Consider the following 18,022-nt stretch of genomic DNA (forward strand, 5'->3'; position numbering starts at 1 on the left):
ATGTCCTAAATTAACGAGGAGATTTTCTTGACCTCCATTTTGGCCGAATTTTTAGGGTATGCAAAAATATCCCATGGAAGTCGTAGTTATGTTGTTTACCTATCCAACGAATTGTCACATGCTAAGATTCAATGCAAATCGGCCACATTATGGCCTTCCTAGTAAAAAAGGGTCGAAAACGAGTAATGTCCTAAATTAACGAGGAGATTTTCTTGACCTCCATTTTGGCCGAATTTTTAGAGAATGCAAAAATTTCCCATGGAAGTCGTAGTTATGTTGTTTACCTATCCAAGAATTGTCACATGCTAAGATTCAACACAAACCGGCCACTTTATGGCCTTCCTAGTAAAAAAGGGTCGAAAACGAGTAATGTCCTAAATTAACGCGTAGATTTTCTTAACCTCCATTTTGGCCGAATTTTTAGAGAATGTAAAAATATCCCATGGAAGTCGTAGCTATGTTGTTTACCTATCCAACGAATTGTCACATGCTAAGATTCAATACAAACCGGCCACTTTATGGCCTTCCTAGTAAAAAAGGGTCGAAAACGACTAATGTCCTAAATTAACGAGGAGATTTTCTTAACCTCCATTTTGGCCGAATTTTTAGAGAATGTAAAAATATCCCATGGAAGTCGTAGCTATGTTGTTTACCTATTCAATGAATTGTCACATGCAAAGATTCAATGCAAATCGGCCACTTTATTGACTTCCTAGTAAAAAAGGGTCGAAAACGAGTAATGTCCTAAAATAACGAGGATATTTTCTTAACCTCCATTTTGGCCGAATTTTTAGAGAATGCAAAAATATCCCATGGAAGTCGTAGTTACGTTGTTCACCTATCCAACGAATTGTCACATGCAAAGATTCATTGCAAATCGGCCACTTTATTGACTTCCTAGTAAAAAAGGGTCGAAAACGAGTAATGTCCTAAAATAACGAGGAGATTTTCTAAACCTCCATTTTGGCCGAATTTTTAGAGAATGCAAAAATATCCCATGGAAGTCGTAGTTATGTTGTTTACCTATCCAACGAATTGTCACATGCTAAGATTCAATGCAAATCGGCCACATTATGGCGTTCCTAGTAAAAAAGGGTCGAAAACGAGTAATGTCCTAAATTAACGAGGAGATTTTCTTGACCTCCATTTTGGCCGAATTTTTAGAGAATGCAAAAATATCCCATGGAAGTCGTAGTTATGTTGTTTACCTATCCAACGAATTGTCACATGCTAAGATTCAATGCATATCGGCCACATTATGGCCTTCCTAGTAAAAAAGGGTCGAAAACGAGTAATGTCCTAAATTAACGAGGAGATTTTCTTGACCTCCATTTTGGCCGAATTTTTAGAGAATGCAAAAATTTCCCATGGAAGTCGTAGTTATGTTGTTCACCTATCCAACGAATTGTCACATGCAAAGATTCAATGCAAATCGGCCACTTTATTGACTTCCTAGTAAAAAAGGGTCGAAAACGAGTAATGTCCTAAATTAACGAGGAGATTTTCTTGACCTCCAGTTTGGCCGAATTTTTAGAGAATGCAAAAATTTCCCATGGAAGTCGTAGTTATGTTGTTTACCTATCCAACGAATTGTCACATGCTAAGATTCAATGCATATCGGCCACATTATGGCCTTCCTAGTAAAAAAGGGTCGAAAACGAGTAATGTCCTAAATTAACGAGGAGATTTTCTTGACCTCCATTTTGGCCGAATTTTTAGAGAATGCAAAAATTTCCCATGGAAGTCGTAGTTATGTTGTTTACCTATCCAACAATTGTCACATGCTAAGATTCAATACAAACCGGCCACTTTATGGCCTTCCTAGTAAAAAAGGGTCGAAAACGAGTAATGTCCTAAATTAACGAGGAGAATTTCTTAACCTCCATTTTGGCCGAATTTTTAGAGAATGTAAAAATATCCCATGGAAGTCGTAGCTATGTTGTTTACCTATCCAACGAATTGTCATATGCTAAGATTCAATACAAATCGGCCACTTTATGGCCTTCCTAGTAAAAAAGGGTCGAAAACGAGTAATGTCCTAAATTAACGAGGAGATTTTCTTAACCTCCATTTTGGCCGAATTTTTAGAGAATGAAAAAATTTCCCATGGAAGTCGTAGTTATGTTGTTTACCTATCCAAAGAATTGTCACATGCTAAGATTCAATGCATATCGGCCACATTATGGCCTTCCTAGTTAAAAAGGGTCGAAAACGAGTAATGTCCTAAATTAACGAGGAGATTTTCTTGACCTCCATTTTGGCCGAATTTTTAGAGAATGCAAAAATTTCCCATGGAAGTCGTAGTTATGTTGTTCACCTATCCAACGAATTGTCACATGCAAAGATTCAATGCAAATCGGCCACTTTATTGACTTCCTAGTAAAAAAGGGTCGAAAACGAGTAATGTCCTAAATTAACGAGGAGATTTTCTTGACCTCCAGTTTGGCCGAATTTTTAGAGAATGCAAAAATTTCCCATGGAAGTCGTAGTTATGTTGTTTACCTATCCAACGAATTGTCACATGCTAAGATTCAATGCATATCGGCCACATTATGGCCTTCCTAGTAAAAAAGGGTCGAAAACGAGTAATGTCCTAAATTAACGAGGAGATTTTCTTGACCTCCATTTTGGCCGAATTTTTAGAGAATGCAAAAATTTCCCATGGAAGTCGTAGTTATGTTGTTTACCTATCCAAGAATTGTCACATGCTAAGATTCAATACAAACCGGCCACTTTATGGCCTTCCTAGTAAAAAAGGGTCGAAAACGAGTAATGTCCTAAATTAACGAGGAGAATTTCTTAACCTCCATTTTGGCCGAATTTTTAGAGAATGTAAAAATATCCCATGGAAGTCGTAGCTATGTTGTTTACCTATCCAACGAATTGTCATATGCTAAGATTCAATACAAATCGGCCACTTTATGGCCTTCCTAGTAAAAAAGGGTCGAAAACGAGTAATGTCCTAAATTAACGAGGAGATTTTCTTAACCTCCATTTTGGCCGAATTTTTAGAGAATGAAAAAATTTCCCATGGAAGTCGTAGTTATGTTGTTTACCTATCCAAAGAATTGTCACATGCTAAGATTCAATGCATATCGGCCACATTATGGCCTTCCTAGTAAAAAAGGGTCGAAAACGAGTAATGTCCTAAATTAACGAGGAGATTTTCTTGACCTCCATTTTGGCCGAATTTTTAGAGAATGCAAAAATTTCCCATGGAAGTCGTAGTTATGTTGTTCACCTATCCAACGAATTGTCACATGCAAAGATTCAATGCAAATCGGCCACTTTATTGACTTCCTAGTAAAAAAGGGTCGAAAACGAGTAATGTCCTAAATTAACGAGGAGATTTTCTTGACCTCCAGTTTGGCCGAATTTTTAGAGAATGCAAAAATTTCCCATGGAAGTCGTAGTTATGTTGTTTACCTATCCAACGAATTGTCACATGCTAAGATTCAATGCATATCGGCCACATTATGGCCTTCCTAGTAAAAAAGGGTCGAAAACGAGTAATGTCCTAAATTAACGAGGAGATTTTCTTGACCTCCATTTTGGCCGAATTTTTAGAGAATGCAAAAATTTCCCATGGAAGTCGTAGTTATGTTGTTTACCTATCCAAGAATTGTCACATGCTAAGATTCAATACAAACCGGCCACTTTATGGCCTTCCTAGTAAAAAAGGGTCGAAAACGAGTAATGTCCTAAATTAACGAGGAGAATTTCTTAACCTCCATTTTGGCCGAATTTTTAGAGAATGTAAAAATATCCCATGGAAGTCGTAGCTATGTTGTTTACCTATCCAACGAATTGTCATATGCTAAGATTCAATACAAATCGGCCACTTTATGGCCTTCCTAGTAAAAAAGGGTCGAAAACGAGTAATGTCCTAAATTAACGAGGAGATTTTCTTAACCTCCATTTTGGCCGAATTTTTAGAGAATGAAAAAATTTCCCATGGAAGTCGTAGTTATGTTGTTTACCTATCCAAAGAATTGTCACATGCTAAGATTCAATGCATATCGGCCACATTATGGCCTTCCTAGTAAAAAAGGGTCGAAAACGAGTAATGTCCTAAATTAACGAGGAGATTTTCTTGACCTCCATTTTGGCCGAATTTTTAGAGAATGCAAAAATTTCCCATGGAAGTCGTAGTTATGTTGTTCACCTATCCAACGAATTGTCACATGCAAAGATTCAATGCAAATCGGCCACTTTATTGACTTCCTAGTAAAAAAGGGTCGAAAACGAGTAATGTCCTAAATTAACGAGGAGATTTTCTTGACCTCCAGTTTGGCCGAATTTTTAGAGAATGCAAAAATTTCCCATGGAAGTCGTAGTTATGTTGTTTACCTATCCAACGAATTGTCACATGCTAAGATTCAATGCATATCGGCCACATTATGGCCTTCCTAGTAAAAAAGGGTCGAAAACGAGTAATGTCCTAAATTAACGAGGAGATTTTCTTGACCTCCATTTTGGCCGAATTTTTAGAGAATGCAAAAATTTCCCATGGAAGTCGTAGTTATGTTGTTTACCTATCCAAGAATTGTCACATGCTAAGATTCAATACAAACCGGCCACTTTATGGCCTTCCTAGTAAAAAAGGGTCGAAAACGAGTAATGTCCTAAATTAACGAGGAGAATTTCTTAACCTCCATTTTGGCCGAATTTTTAGAGAATGTAAAAATATCCCATGGAAGTCGTAGCTATGTTGTTTACCTATCCAACGAATTGTCATATGCTAAGATTCAATACAAATCGGCCACTTTATGGCCTTCCTAGTAAAAAAGGGTCGAAAACGAGTAATGTCCTAAATTAACGAGGAGATTTTCTTAACCTCCATTTTGGCCGAATTTTTAGAGAATGAAAAAATTTCCCATGGAAGTCGTAGTTATGTTGTTTACCTATCCAAAGAATTGTCACATGCTAAGATTCAATGCAAATCGGCCACTTTATTGACTTCCTAGTAAAAAAGGGTCGAAAACGAGTAATGTCCTAAATTAACGAGTAGATTTTCTTGACCTCCATTTTGGCCGAATTTTTAGAGAATGCAAAAATATCCCATGGAAGTCGTAGTTATGTTGTTTACCTATCCAACGAATTGTCACATGCTAAGCTTCAATGCATATCGGCCACATTATGGCCTTCCTAGTAAAAAAGGGTCGAAAACGAGTAATGTCCTAAATTAACGAGGAGATTTTCTTGACCTCCATTTTGGCCGAATTTTTAGAAAATGCAAAAATTTCCCATGGAAGTCGTAGTTATGTTGTTCACCTATCCAACGAATTGTCACATGCAAAGATTCAATGCAAATCGGCCACTTTATTGACTTCCTAGTAAAAAAGGGTCGAAAACGAGTAATGTCCTAAAATAACGAGGAGATTTTCTAAACCTCCATTTTGGCCGAATTTTTAGAGAATGCAAAAATATCCCATGGAAGTCGTAGTTATGTTGTTTACCTATCCAACGAATTGTCACATGCTAAGATTCAATGCAAATCGGCCACATTATGGCCTTCCTAGTAAAAAAGGGTCGATAACGAGTAATGTCCAAAATTAACGAGGAGATTTTCTTGACCTCCATTTTGGCCGAATTTTTAGGGAATGCAAAAATATCCCATGGAAGTCGTAGTTATGTTGTTTACCTATCCAACGAATTGTCACATGCTAAGATTCAATGCAAATCGGCCACATTATGGCCTTCCTAGTAAAAAAGGGTCGAAAACGAGTAATGTCCTAAATTAACGAGGAGATTTTCTTGACCTCCATTTTGGCCGAATTTTTAGAGAATGCAAAAATTTCCCATGGAAGTCGTAGTTATGTTGTTTACCTATCCAAGAATTGTCACATGCTAAGATTCAATACAAACCGGCCACTTTATGGCCTTCCTAGTAAAAAAGGGTCGAAAACGAGTAATGTCCTAAATTAACGAGTAGATTTTCTTAACCTCCATTTTGGCCGAATTTTTAGAGAATGTAAAAATATCCCATGGAAGTCGTAGCTATGTTGTTTACCTATCCAACGAATTGTCACATGCTAAGATTCAATACAAACCGGCCACTTTATGGCCTTCCTAGTAAAAAAGGGTCGAAAACGACTAATGTCCTAAATTAACGAGGAGATTTTCTTAACCTCCATTTTGGCCGAATTTTTAGAGAATGCAAAAATATCCCATGGAAGTCGTAGTTATGTTGTTCACCTATTCAACGAATTGTCACATGCAAAGATTCAATGCAAATCGGCCACTTTATTGACTTCCTAGTAAAAAAGGGTCGAAAACGAGTAATGTCCTAAAATAACGAGGAGATTTTCTAAACCTCCATTTTGGCCGAATTTTTAGAGAATGCAAAAATATCCCATGGAAGTCGTAGTTATGTTGTTTACCTATCCAACGAATTGTCACATGCTAAGATTCAATGCAAATCGGCCACATTATGGCCTTTCTAGTAAAAAAGGGTCGAAAACGAGTAATGTCCTAAATTAACGAGTAGATTTTCTTGACCTCCATTTTGGCCGAATTTTTAGAGAATGCAAAAATATCCCATGGAAGTCGTAGTTATGTTGTTTACCTATCCAACGAATTGTCACATGCTAAGCTTCAATGCATATCGGCCACATTATGCCCTTCCTAGTAAAAAAGGGTCGAAAACGAGTAATGGCCTAAATTAACGAGGAGATTTTCATGACCTCCATTTTGGCCGAATTTTTAGAAAATGCAAAAATTTCCCATGGAAGTCGTAGTTATGTTGTTCACCTATCCAACGAATTGTCACATGCAAAGATTCAATGCAAATCGGCCACTTTATTGACTTCCTAGTAAAAAAGGGTCGAAAACGAGTAATGTCCTAAAATAACGAGGAGATTTTCTAAACCTCCATTTTGGCCGAATTTTTAGAGAATGCAAAAATATCCCATGGAAGTCGTAGTTATGTTGTTTACCTATCCAACGAATTGTCACATGCTAAGATTCAATGCAAATCGGCCACATTATGGCCTTCCTAGTAAAAAAGGGTCGATAACGAGTAATGTCCTAAATTAACGAGGAGATTTTCTTGACCTCCATTTTGGCCGAATTTTTAGGGAATGCAAAAATATCCCATGGAAGTCGTAGTTATGTTGTTTACCTATCCAACGAATTGTCACATGCTAAGATTCAATGCAAATCGGCCACATTATGGCCTTCCTAGTAAAAAAGGGTCGAAAACGAGTAATGTCCTAAATTAACGAGGAGATTTTCTTGACCTCCATTTTGGCCGAATTTTTAGAGAATGCAAAAATTTCCCATGGAAGTCGTAGTTATGTTGTTTACCTATCCAAGAATTGTCACATGCTAAGATTCAATACAAACCGGCCACTTTATGGCCTTCCTAGTAAAAAAGGGTCGAAAACGAGTAATGTCCTAAATTAACGAGTAGATTTTCTTAACCTCCATTTTGGCCGAATTTTTAGAGAATGTAAAAATATCCCATGGAAGTCGTAGCTATGTTGTTTACCTATCCAACGAATTGTCACATGCTAAGATTCAATACAAACCGGCCACTTTATGGCCTTCCTAGTAAAAAAGGGTCGAAAACGACTAATGTCCTAAATTAACGAGGAGATTTTCTTAACCTCCATTTTGGCCGAATTTTTAGAGAATGTAAAAATATCCCATGGAAGTCGTAGCTATGTTGTTTACCTATTCAACGAATTGTCACATGCAAAGATTCAATACAAATCGGCCACTTTATTGACTTCCTAGTAAAAAAGGGTCGAAAACGAGTAATGTCCTAAAATAACGAGGAGATTTTCTTAACCTCCATTTTGGCCGAATTTTTAGAGAATGCAAAAATATCCCATGGAAGTCGTAGTTATGTTGTTCACCTATCCAACGAATTGTCACATGCTAAGATTCAATGCAAATCGGCCACATTATGGCCTTCCTAGTAAAAAAGGGTCGATAACGAGTAATGTCCTAAATTAACGAGGAGATTTTCTTGACCTCCATTTTGGCCGAATTTTTAGAAAATGCAAAAATTTCCCATGGAAGTCGTAGTTATGTTGTTCACCTATCCAACGAATTGTCACATGCAAAGATTCAATGCAAATCGGCCACTTTATTGACTTCCTAGTAAAAAAGGGTCGAAAACGAGTAATGTCCTAAAATAACGAGGAGATTTTCTAAACCTCCATTTTGGCCGAATTTTTAGAGAATGCAAAAATATCCCATGGAAGTCGTAGTTATGTTGTTTACCTATCCAACGAATTGTCACATGCTAAGATTCAATGCAAATCGGCCACATTATGGCCTTCCTAGTAAAAAAGGGTCGATAACGAGTAATGTCCAAAATTAACGAGGAGATTTTCTTGACCTCCATTTTGGCCGAATTTTTAGGGAATGCAAAAATATCCCATGGAAGTCGTAGTTATGTTGTTTACCTATCCAACGAATTGTCACATGCTAAGATTCAATGCAAATCGGCCACATTATGGCCTTCCTAGTAAAAAAGGGTCGAAAACGAGTAATGTCCTAAATTAACGAGGAGATTTTCTTGACCTCCATTTTGGCCGAATTTTTAGAGAATGCAAAAATTTCCCATGGAAGTCGTAGTTATGTTGTTTACCTATCCAAGAATTGTCACATGCTAAGATTCAATACAAACCGGCCACTTTATGGCCTTCCTAGTAAAAAAGGGTCGAAAACGAGTAATGTCCTAAATTAACGAGTAGATTTTCTTAACCTCCATTTTGGCCGAATTTTTAGAGAATGTAAAAATATCCCATGGAAGTCGTAGCTATGTTGTTTACCTATCCAACGAATTGTCACATGCTAAGATTCAATACAAACCGGCCACTTTATGGCCTTCCTAGTAAAAAAGGGTCGAAAAACGACTAATGTCCTAAATTAACGAGGAGATTTTCTTAACCTCCATTTTGGCCGAATTTTTAGAGAATGCAAAAATATCCCATGGAAGTCGTAGTTATGTTGTTCACCTATTCAACGAATTGTCACATGCAAAGATTCAATGCAAATCGGCCACTTTATTGACTTCCTAGTAAAAAAGGGTCGAAAACGTGTAATGTCCTAAAATAACGAGGAGATTTTCGAAACCTCCATTTTGGCCGAATTTTTAGAGAATGCAAAAATATCCCATGGAAGTCGTAGTTATGTTGTTTACCTATCCAACGAATTGTCACATGCTAAGATTCAATGCAAATCGGCCACATTATGGCCTTTCTAGTAAAAAAGGGTCGAAAACGAGTAATGTCCTAAATGAACGAGTAGATTTTCTTGACCTCCATTTTGGCCGAATTTTTAGAGAATGCAAAAATATCCCATGGAAGTCGTAGTTATGTTGTTTACCTATCCAACGAATTGTCACATGCTAAGCTTCAATGCATATCGGCCACATTATGGCCTTCCTAGTAAAAAAGGGTCGAAAACGAGTAATGGCCTAAATTAACGAGGAGATTTTCTTGACCTCCATTTTGGCCGAATTTTTAGAAAATGCAAAAATTTCCCATGGAAGTCGTAGTTATGTTGTTCACCTATCCAACGAATTGTCACATGCAAAGATTCAATGAAAATCGGCCACTTTATTGACTTCCTAGTAAAAAAGGGTCGAAAACGAGTAATGTCCTAAAATAACGAGGAGATTTTCTAAACCTCCATTTTGGCCGAATTTTTAGAGAATGCAAAAATATCCCATGGAAGTCGTAGTTATGTTGTTTACCTATCCAACGAATTGTCACATGCTAAGATTCAATGCAAATCGGCCACATTATGGCCTTCCTAGTAAAAAAGGGTCGATAACGAGTAATGTCCTAAATTAACGAGGAGATTTTCTTGACCTCCATTTTGGCCGAATTTTTAGGGAATGCAAAAATATCCCATGGAAGTCGTAGTTATGTTGTTTACCTATCCAACGAATTGTCACATGCTAAGATTCAATGCAAATCGGCCACATTATGGCCTTCCTAGTAAAAAAGGGTCGAAAACGAGTAATGTCCTAAATTAACGAGGAGATTTTCTTGACCTCCATTTTGGCCGAATTTTTAGAGAATGCAAAAATTTCCCATGGAAGTCGTAGTTATGTTGTTTACCTATCCAAGAATTGTCACATGCTAAGATTCAATACAAACCGGCCACTTTATGGCCTTCCTAGTAAAAAAGGGTCGAAAACGAGTAATGTCCTAAATTAACGAGTAGATTTTCTTAACCTCCATTTTGGCCGAATTTTTAGAGAATGTAAAAATATCCCATGGAAGTCGTAGCTATGTTGTTTACCTATCCAACGAATTGTCACATGCTAAGATTCAATACAAACCGGCCACTTTATGGCCTTCCTAGTAAAAAAGGGTCGAAAACGACTAATGTCCTAAATTAACGAGGAGATTTTCTTAACCTCCATTTTGGCCGAATTTTTAGAGAATGTAAAAATATCCCATGGAAGTCGTAGCTATGTTGTTTACCTATTCAACGAATTGTCACATGCAAAGATTCAATACAAATCGGCCACTTTATTGACTTCCTAGTAAAAAAGGGTCGAAAACGAGTAATGTCCTAAAATAACGAGGAGATTTTCTTAACCTCCATTTTGGCCGAATTTTTAGAGAATGCAAAAATATCCCATGGAAGTCGTAGTTATGTTGTTCACCTATCCAACGAATTGTCACATGCAAAGATTCAATGCAAATCGGCCACTTTATTGACTTCCTAGTAAAAAAGAGTCGAAAACGAGTAATGTCCTAAAATAACGAGGAGATTTTCTAAACCTCCATTTTGGCCGAATTTTTAGAGAATGCAAAAATATCCCATGGAAGTCGTAGTTATGTTGTTTACCTATCCAACGAATTGTCACATGCTAAGATTCAATGCAAATCGGCCACATTATGGCCTTTCTAGTAAAAAAGGGTCGAAAACGAGTAATGTCCTAAATTAACGAGTAGATTTTCTTGACCTCCATTTTGGCCGAATTTTTAGAGAATGCAAAAATATCCCATGGAAGTCGTAGTTATGTTGTTTACCTATCCAACGAATTGTCACATGCTAAGCTTCAATGCATATCGGCCACATTATGGCCTTCCTAGTAAAAAAGGGTCGAAAACGAGTAATGTCCTAAATTAACGAGGAGATTTTCTTGACCTCCATTTTGGCCGAATTTTTAGAAAATGCAAAAATTTCCCATGGAAGTCGTAGTTATGTTGTTCACCTATCCAACGAATTGTCACATGCAAAGATTCAATGCAAATCGGCCACTTTATTGACTTCCTAGTAAAAAAGGGTCGAAAACGAGTAATGTCCTAAAATAACGAGGAGATTTTCTAAACCTACATTTTGGCCGAATTTTTAGAGAATGCAAAAATATCCCATGGAAGTCGTAGTTATGTTGTTTACCTATCCAACGAATTGTCACATGCTAAGATTCAATGCAAATCGGCCACATTATGGCCTTCCTAGTAAAAAAGGGTCGATAACGAGTAATGTCCTAAATTAACGAGGAGATTTTCTTGACCTCCATTTTGGCCGAATTTTTAGGGAATGCAAAAATATCCCATGGAAGTCGTAGTTATGTTGTTTACCTATCCAACGAATTGTCACATGCTAAGATTCAATGCAAATCGGCCACATTATGGCCTTCCTAGTAAAAAAGGGTCGAAAACGAGTAATGTCCTAAATTAACGAGTAGATTTTCTTAACCTCCATTTTGGCCGAATTTTTAGAGAATGTAAAAATATCCCATGGAAGTCGTAGCTATGTTGTTTACCTATCCAACGAATTGTCACATGCTAAGATTCAATACAAACCGGCCACTTTATGGCCTTCCTAGTAAAAAAGGGTCGAAAACGACTAATGTCCTAAATTAACGAGGAGATTTTCTTAACCTCCATTTTGGCCGAATTTTTAGAGAATGTTAAAATATCCCATGGAAGTCGTAGCTATGTTGTTTACCTATTCAACGAATTGTCACATGCAAGGATTCAATGCAAATCGGCCACTTTATTGACTTCCTAGTAAAAAAGGGTCGAAAACGAGTAATGTCCTAAAATAACGAGGAGATTTTCTTAACCTCCATTTTGGCCGAATTTTTAGAGAATGCAAAAATATCCCATGGAAGTCGTAGTTACGTTGTTCACCTATCCAACGAATTGTCACATGCAAAGATTTAATGCAAATCGGCCACTTTATTGACTTCCTAGTAAAAAAGGGTCGAAAACGAGTAATGTCCTAAAATAACGAGGAGATTTTCTAAACCTACATTTTGGCCGAATTTTTAGAGAATGCAAAAATATCCCATGGAAGTCGTAGTTATGTTGTTTACCTATCCAACGAATTGTCACATGCTAAGATTCAATGCAAATCGGCCACATTATGGCCTTCCTAGTAAAAAAGGGTCGATAACGAGTAATGTCCTAAATTAACGAGGAGATTTTCTTGACCTCCATTTTGGCCGAATTTTTAGGGAATGCAAAAATATCCCATGGAAGTCGTAGTTATGTTGTTTACCTATCCAACGAATTGTCACATGCTAAGATTCAATGCAAATCGGCCACATTATGGCCTTCCTAGTAAAAAAGGGTCGAAAACGAGTAATGTCCTAAATTAACGAGGAGATTTTCTTGACCTCCATTTTGGCCGAATTTTTAGAGAATGCAAAAATTTCCCATGGAAGTCGTAGTTATGTTGTTTACCTATCCAAGAATTGTCACATGCTAAGATTCAATACAAACCGGCCACTTTATGGCCTTCCTAGTAAAAAAGGGTCGAAAACGAGTAATGTCCTAAATTAACGAGTAGATTTTCTTAACCTCCATTTTGGCCGAATTTTTAGAGAATGTAAAAATATCCCATGGAAGTCGTAGCTATGTTGTTTACCTATCCAACGAATTGTCACATGCTAAGATTCAATGCAAATCGGCCACATTATGGCCTTTCTAGTAAAAAAGGGTCGAAAACGAGTAATGTCCTAAATTAACGAGTAGATTTTCTTGACCTCCATTTTGGCCGAATTTTTAGAGAATGCAAAAATATCCCATGGAAGTCGTAGTTATGTTGTTTACCTATCCAACGAATTGTCACATGCTAAGATTCAATGCAAATCGGCCACATTATGGCCTTTCTAGTAAAAAAGGGTCGAAAACGAGTAATGTCCTAAATTAACGAGTAGATTTTCTTGACCTCCATTTTGGCCGAATTTTTAGAGAATGCAAAAATATCCCATGGAAGTCGTAGTTATGTTGTTTACCTATCCAACGAATTGTCACATGCTAAGCTTCAATGCATATCGGCCACATTATGGCCTTCCTAGTAAAAAAGGGTCGAAAACGAGTAATGTCCTAAATTAACGAGGAGATTTTCTTGACCTCCATTTTGGCCGAATTTTTAGAAAATGCAAAAATTTCCCATGGAAGTCGTAGTTATGTTGTTCACCTATCCAACGAATTGTCACATGCAAAGATTCAATGCAAATCGGCCACTTTATTGACTTCCTAGTAAAAAAGGGTCGAAAACGAGTAATGTCCTAAAATAACGAGGAGATTTTCTAAACCTACATTTTGGCCGAATTTTTAGAGAATGCAAAAATATCCCATGGAAGTCGTAGTTATGTTGTTTACCTATCCAACGAATTGTCACATGCTAAGATTCAATGCAAATCGGCCACATTATGGCCTTCCTAGTAAAAAAGGGTCGATAACGAGTAATGTCCTAAATTAACGAGGAGATTTTCTTGACCTCCATTTTGGCCGAATTTTTAGGGAATGCAAAAATATCCCATGGAAGTCGTAGTTATGTTGTTTACCTATCCAACGAATTGTCACATGCTAAGATTCAATGCAAATCGGCCACATTATGGCCTTCCTAGTAAAAAAGGGTCGAAAACGAGTAATGTCCTAAATTAACGAGTAGATTTTCTTAACCTCCATTTTGGCCGAATTTTTAGAGAATGTAAAAATATCCCATGGAAGTCGTAGCTATGTTGTTTACCTATCCAACGAATTGTCACATGCTAAGATTCAATACAAACCGGCCACTTTATGGCCTTCCTAGTAAAAAAGGGTCGAAAACGACTAATGTCCTAAATTAACGAGGAGATTTTATTAACCTCCATTTTGGCCGAATTTTTAGAGAATGTAAAAATATCCCATGGAAGTCGTAGCTATGTTGTTTACCTATTCAACGAATTGTCACATGCAAGGATTCAATGCAAATCGGCCACTTTATTGACTTCCTAGTAAAAAAGGGTCGAAAACGAGTAATGTCCTAAAATAACGAGGAGATTTTCTAAACCTACATTTTGGCCGAATTTTTAGAGAATGCAAAAATATCCCATGGAAGTCGTAGTTATGTTGTTTACCTATCCAACGAATTGTCACATGCTAAGATTCAATGCAAATCGGCCACATTATGGCCTTCCTAGTAAAAAAGGGTCGATAACGAGTAATGTCCTAAATTAACGAGGAGATTTTCTTGACCTCCATTTTGGCCGAATTTTTAGGGAATGCAAAAATATCCCATGGAAGTCGTAGTTATGTTGTTTACCTATCCAACGAATTGTCACATGCTAAGATTCAATGCAAATCGGCCACATTATGGCCTTCCTAGTAAAAAAGGGTCGAAAACGAGTAATGTCCTAAATTAACGAGTAGATTTTCTTAACCTCCATTTTGGCCGAATTTTTAGAGAATGTAAAAATATCCCATGGAAGTCGTAGCTATGTTGTTTACCTATCCAACGAATTGTCACATGCTAAGATTCAATACAAACCGGCCACTTTATGGCCTTCCTAGTAAAAAAGGGTCGAAAACGACTAATGTCCTAAATTAACGAGGAGATTTTATTAACCTCCATTTTGGCCGAATTTTTAGAGAATGTAAAAATATCCCATGGAAGTCGTAGCTATGTTGTTTACCTATTCAACGAATTGTCACATGCAAGGATTCAATGCAAATCGGCCACTTTATTGACTTCCTAGTAAAAAAGGGTCGAAAACGAGTAATGTCCTAAAATAACGAGGAGATTTTCTTAACCTCCATTTTGGCCGAATTTTTAGAGAATGCAAAAATATCCCATGGAAGTCGTAGTTACGTTGTTCACCTATCCAACGAATTGTCACATGCAAAGATTTAATGCAAATCGGCCACTTTATTGACTTCCTAGTAAAAAAGGGTCGAAAACGAGTAATGTCCTAAAATAACGAGGAGATTTTCTAAACCTACATTTTGGCCGAATTTTTAGAGAATGCAAAAATATCCCATGGAAGTCGTAGTTATGTTGTTTACCTATCCAACGAATTGTCACATGCTAAGATTCAATGCAAATCGGCCACATTATGGCCTTCCTAGTAAAAAAGGGTCGATAACGAGTAATGTCCTAAATTAACGAGGAGATTTTCTTGACCTCCATTTTGGCCGAATTTTTAGGGAATGCAAAAATATCCCATGGAAGTCGTAGTTATGTTGTTTACCTATCCAACGAATTGTCACATGCTAAGATTCAATGCAAATCGGCCACATTATGGCCTTCCTAGTAAAAAAGGGTCGAAAACGAGTAATGTCCTAAATTAACGAGGAGATTTTCTTGACCTCCATTTTGGCCGAATTTTTAGAGAATGCAAAAATTTCCCATGGAAGTCGTAGTTATGTTGTTTACCTATCCAAGAATTGTCACATGCTAAGATTCAATACAAACCGGCCACTTTATGGCCTTCCTAGTAAAAAAGGGTCGAAAACGAGTAATGTCCTAAATTAACGAGTAGATTTTCTTAACCTCCATTTTGGCCGAATTTTTAGAGAATGTAAAAATATCCCATGGAAGTCGTAGCTATGTTGTTTACTTATCCAACGAATTGTCACATGCTAAGATTCAATGCAAATCGGCCACATTATGGCCTTTCTAGTAAAAAAGGGTCGAAAACGAGTAATGTCCTAAATTAACGAGTAGATTTTCTTGACCTCCATTTTGGCCGAATTTTTAGAGAATGCAAAAATATCCCATGGAAGTCGTAGTTATGTTGTTTACCTATCCAACGAATTGTCACATGCTAAGATTCAATGCAAATCGGCCACATTATGGCCTTTCTAGTAAAAAAGGGTCGAAAACGAGTAATGTCCTAAATTAACGAGTAGATTTTCTTGACCTCCATTTTGGCCGAATTTTTAGAGAATGCAAAAATATCCCATGGAAGTCGTAGTTATGTTGTTTACCTATCCAACGAATTGTCACATGCTAAGCTTCAATGCATATCGGCCACATTATGGCCTTCCTAGTAAAAAAGGGTCGAAAACGAGTAATGTCCTAAATTAACGAGGAGATTTTCTTGACCTCCATTTTGGCCGAATTTTTAGAAAATGCAAAAATTTCCCATGGAAGTCGTAGTTATGTTGTTCACCTATCCAACGAATTGTCACATGCAAAGATTCAATGCAAATCGGCCACTTTATTGACTTCCTAGTAAAAAAGGGTCGAAAACGAGTAATGTCCTAAAATAACGAGGAGATTTTCTAAACCTACATTTTGGCCGAATTTTTAGAGAATGCAAAAATATCCCATGGAAGTCGTAGTTATGTTGTTTACCTATCCAACGAATTGTCACATGCTAAGATTCAATGCAAATCGGCCACATTATGGCCTTCCTAGTAAAAAAGGGTCGATAACGAGTAATGTCCTAAATTAACGAGGAGATTTTCTTGACCTCCATTTTGGCCGAATTTTTAGGGAATGCAAAAATATCCCATGGAAGTCGTAGTTATGTTGTTTACCTATCCAACGAATTGTCACATGCTAAGATTCAATGCAAATCGGCCACATTATGGCCTTCCTAGTAAAAAAGGGTCGAAAACGAGTAATGTCCTAAATTAACGAGTAGATTTTCTTAACCTCCATTTTGGCCGAATTTTTAGAGAATGTAAAAATATCCCATGGAAGTCGTAGCTATGTTGTTTACCTATCCAACGAATTGTCACATGCTAAGATTCAATACAAACCGGCCACTTTATGGCCTTCCTAGTAAAAAAGGGTCGAAAACGACTAATGTCCTAAATTAACGAGGAGATTTTATTAACCTCCATTTTGGCCGAATTTTTAGAGAATGTAAAAATATCCCATGGAAGTCGTAGCTATGTTGTTTACCTATTCAACGAATTGTCACATGCAAGGATTCAATGCAAATCGGCCACTTTATTGACTTCCTAGTAAAAAAGGGTCGAAAACGAGTAATGTCCTAAAATAACGAGGAGATTTTCTTAACCTCCATTTTGGCCGAATTTTTAGAGAATGCAAAAATATCCCATGGAAGTCATAGTTACGTTGTTCACCTATCCAACGAATTGTCACATGCAAAGATTTAATGCAAATCGGCCACTTTATTGACTTCCTAGTAAAAAAGGGTCGAAAACGAGTAATGTCCTAAAATAACGAGGAGATTTTCTAAACCTACATTTTGGCCGAATTTTTAGAGAATGCAAAAATATCCCATGGAAGTCGTAGTTATGTTGTTTACCTATCCAACGAATTGTCACATGCTAAGATTCAATGCAAATCGGCCACATTATGGCCTTCCTAGTAAAAAAGGGTCGATAACGAGTAATGTCCTAAATTAACGAGGAGATTTTCTTGACCTCCATTTTGGCCGAATTTTTAGGGAATGCAAAAATATCCCATGGAAGTCGTAGTTATGTTGTTTACCTATCCAACGAATTGTCACATGCTAAGATTCAATGCAAATCGGCCACATTATGGCCTTCCTAGTAAAAAAGGGTCGAAAACGAGTAATGTCCTAAATTAACGAGGAGATTTTCTTGACCTCCATTTTGGCCGAATTTTTAGAGAATGCAAAAATTTCCCATGGAAGTCGTAGTTATGTTGTTTACCTATCCAAGAATTGTCACATGCTAAGATTCAATACAAACCGGCCACTTTATGGCCTTCCTAGTAAAAAAGGGTCGAAAACGAGTAATGTCCTAAATTAACGAGTAGATTTTCTTAACCTCCATTTTGGCCGAATTTTTAGAGAATGTAAAAATATCCCATGGAAGTCGTAGCT

Source organism: Medicago sativa, chromosome 8 (genome assembly GCF_051527215.1).
Source record: "Medicago sativa cultivar Bolivia chromosome 8, Bolivia_mono, whole genome shotgun sequence".
Taxonomy (NCBI): Eukaryota; Viridiplantae; Streptophyta; class Magnoliopsida; order Fabales; family Fabaceae; genus Medicago; species Medicago sativa.